This window comes from Lagenorhynchus albirostris, chromosome X, assembly GCF_949774975.1.
Source record: "Lagenorhynchus albirostris chromosome X, mLagAlb1.1, whole genome shotgun sequence".
In the NCBI taxonomy this organism is placed as follows: Eukaryota; Metazoa; Chordata; class Mammalia; order Artiodactyla; family Delphinidae; genus Lagenorhynchus; species Lagenorhynchus albirostris.
In genome coordinates, this window is record NC_083116.1 from 65,215,618 (window position 1) to 65,219,355 (window position 3,738).

Consider the following 3,738-nt stretch of genomic DNA (forward strand, 5'->3'; position numbering starts at 1 on the left):
GGCACGTTGTGCATTTCTAGGAATTTGTCCATTTCTTCCAGGTTGGTCATTTTATAGGCATAGAATTGCTTGTAGTAATCTCTCATGATCTTTTGTATTTCTGCAGTGTCAGTTGTTACTTCTCCTTTTTCATTTCTAATTCTATTGATTTGAGTCTTCTCCCCTTTTTTCTTGATGAGTCTGGCTAATGGTTTATCAATTTTGTTTATCTTCTCAAAGAACCAGCTTTTAGTTTTATTGATCTTTGCTATCATTTCCTTCATTTCTTTTTCATTTATTTCTGATCTGACCTTTATGATTTCTTTCCTTCTGCTAATTTTGGGCTTTTGTTGTTGTTTTTCTACTTCTTTCTCTAATTACTTTAGGTGCAAGGTTAGGTTGTTTATTTGAGATGTTTCTTGTTTCTTAAGGTAAGACTGTATTGCTTTAAATTTCCCTCTTAGCACTGTTCTGCTGCATCCCATAGGTTTTCAGTCATCGTGTTTTCATTGTCATTTGTTTCTAGGTATTTTTTGATTTCCTCTTTGATTTCTTCAGTGATCTCTTGGTTATTCAGTAGTGTATTATTTAGCTTCCATGTATTTGTATTTTTTAAAGACTTTTTCCTGTAATTGATATCTAGTCTCATAGTGTTGTTGTCAGAAAAGATACTGGATACGATTTTAATTTTCTTAAATTTACGAAGGCCCGGTTTGTGACCCAAGATATGATCTATCCTGGAGAATGTTCCATTAGCATTTGAGAAGAAAGTTTATTCTGTTGTTTTTGGATGGAATTTCCTATAAATATCAATTAAGTCCATCTTGTTTAATGTATCATTTAAAGCTTGTGCTTCCTTATTTACTTTCATTTTGGATGATCTGTACATTGATAAAATTGTGGTATTAAAGTCTCCTACTATGACTGTGTTCCTGTCGATTTCCCCTTTTATGGCTGTTGGTGTTTGCTTTATGTATTGAGGTACTCCTATGTTGAGTGCATAAATATTCACCATTTTTATATCTTCATCTTGGATTGATCCCTTGATCATTATGTAGTGTCCTTTTTGTCTCTTGTAGTAGTCTTTTTTTTAAAGTCTATTTTTTCTGATATGAGAATTGATACTCCAGCTTTCTTTTGATTTCCATTTGCATAGAATATCTTTTTCCATCCCCTCACTTTCAGTCTGTATGTGTCCCTAGGTCTGAAATTGTTGTCTTGTAGACAGCGTATATATGGGTTGTGTTTTTGTATCCATTCAGCCAGTCTATGTCTTTTGGTTGGAGAATTTAATCCATTTACATTTAAGGTAATTATCGATATGTATGTTCCTATTCCCATTTTCTTAATTGTTTTGGGTTTGTTATTGTAGGTCTTTTCCTTCTCTTGTGTTTCCTGCCTAGAGAATTCCCTTTAGCATATTTGTAAAGTTTGTTTAGTTGTGCTGAAATCTCTTAGTTTTTGCTTCTCTATAAATTTAATAATTTCTCCATCAAATCTGAATGAGATCCTTGCTGGGTAGAGTAATCTTGCTTGTAGGTTTCTCCATTTCTTCACTTTAAATATGTCCTGCCACTCCCTTCTGGCTTGCAGAGTTTCTGCTGAAAGATCAGCTGTTAACCTTAAGGGGATTCCCCTGTGTGATATTTGTTGTTTTTCCTTTGCTGCTTTTAATATTTTTTCTTTGTATTTAATTTTTGATAGTTTGATTAATATGTGTCTTGGCATGTTTCTCCTTGGATTTATCCTGTATGGGACCCTCTGTGCTTCCTGGACTTGATTAACTATTTCCTTTACCATATTAGGGAAGTTTTCAAGTCTAATCTCTTCAAATATTTTCTCAGTCCCTTTCTATTTCTCTTCTTCTTCTGGGACCCCTATAATTCGAATGTTGGTGCATTTAATGTTGTCCCAGATGTCTCTGAGACTGTCCTCAATTCTTTTCATTCTTTTTTCTTTATTCTACTCTGCGGCAGTTATTTCCACTGTTTTATCTTTCAGGTCATTTATCCATTTTTCTGCCTCAGTTATTCTGCTATTGATCCCTTCTAGAGAATTTTTAATTTCATTTATTGTGTTGTTCACCTCTGTTTCTTTGCTCTTTAGTTCTTCTATGTCCTTGTTAAACGTTTCTTGTGTTTTCTCCATTCTATTTCCAAGATTTTGGATCGTCTTTACTATCATTACTCTGAATTCTTTCTCAAGTAGACTGCCTATTTCCTCTTCATTTGTTAGTTCTAGTGGATTTTTGCCTTGCTTCTTCATCTGCTGTGTGTTTTTCTGTCTTCTCATTTTGCTTAACTTACCTTGTTTGGGTTCTCCTTTTCACAGGCTGCAAGTTCATAGTTCCCGTTGTTTTTGTTGTCTGTCCCGAGTTGCTAAGTTTGGTTCAGTGGGTTGTGTAGGCTTTCTGGTGGATGAGGCTGGATCTTGTCTTTCTGTTGGGCAGGTCCACATCTGGTGGTGTGTTTTGGGGTGTCTGTGGCCTTATTATGATTTTAGGCAGCCTCTCTTCTAATGGTTGTGGTTGTGTTCCTGTCTTGCTAGTTGTTTGACATAGGGTGTCCAGCCCTGTAACTTGCTGGTTGTTGAGTGGAGCTGGGTCTTGCCCATGATATGGAGATCTCTGGGAGATTTTCACTGCTTTATATTACATGGAGCTGGGAGGTCTCTTGTGGACCAGTGTCCTGAACTTGGCTCTCCCACCTCAGAGGATCAGCCCTGACTCCTGGCAGTTGTATAGATGAAAACCATATCAGGACACTTCCTCCAGTGGTAAACAATTCTGAAGTTGGTCAGAGGTGGGGAATCATCTCACACGCAGCCAGCAGACCCCCTGCAAGTAGCATCCTCACTGCAAAGCTGTTGGACCTTCTTCCCTAGGAGAAATTCCAATGGCAGTTATTGGTGACACATCCTCTTCTTTAGCAGGTGGCAGCCTGGCCACTCCTTTTATTCATTTGTGCTTTGTCTAATTTCACTTGCTCCTAGGGTTCGGCATGCAGAGGCCTCACACCCGGCACTTCAGACCCGATTTCCTAGTGCAAAATGGTCGGGCCAACACCTCAGCTCATGGGGCCGGTGCCGACTCAATGATATAGAGCCTGAGCTCCAGACAACCCTGCCCTCTAGAGCTCCACCAGATAGTATTAATTTTATGATGAGAAGTTTGAAATTCATATCCCCTTGTTCCACAGTAATGCATTTAGTCTTTACCAGGCCTGTTAAAAAGACGGGTGATATTTCAAATTAAAAATAGTTTTCAGAAGACAGGATAGCCTTACACCAGAATCTTAGGAGTTGACACGGTGATTTTACTATAGTATCTTTGCCACAGAAACTTTCAATATCATTGTGTCTGCAGGGTTATAAGGCCCAAGTGGCATAGCAACTTAAAATGGGACCTAGATATACTTTACAGTTTTTTCTTGTTCTAGAGCATACTCCAGACTGACAACTTTATGCATTACGTAGTAAATTAGTTGAAGCAGGAAGCCCAGATATGGTGTATGTTTCCTCCAAAACTCTAAAAGATCTACCAATCATTGTATCTCTTTCTTCATGGTGGATAGTTCAAGGAACAATAGTAGTTTCCCACTTTAGAGAAGATATCCTGATAGGTCTAAGGTCACTGGGTCCCTAGAAAGTATCAAAGATGACACAGGTCTGTGACAGGCATGTGTCTTACTATGGCACCTTTAATGCTTGTTATTTTCCTTTCACCAGGTCTACTTAGCATAATGTCACCAATGTAATGGA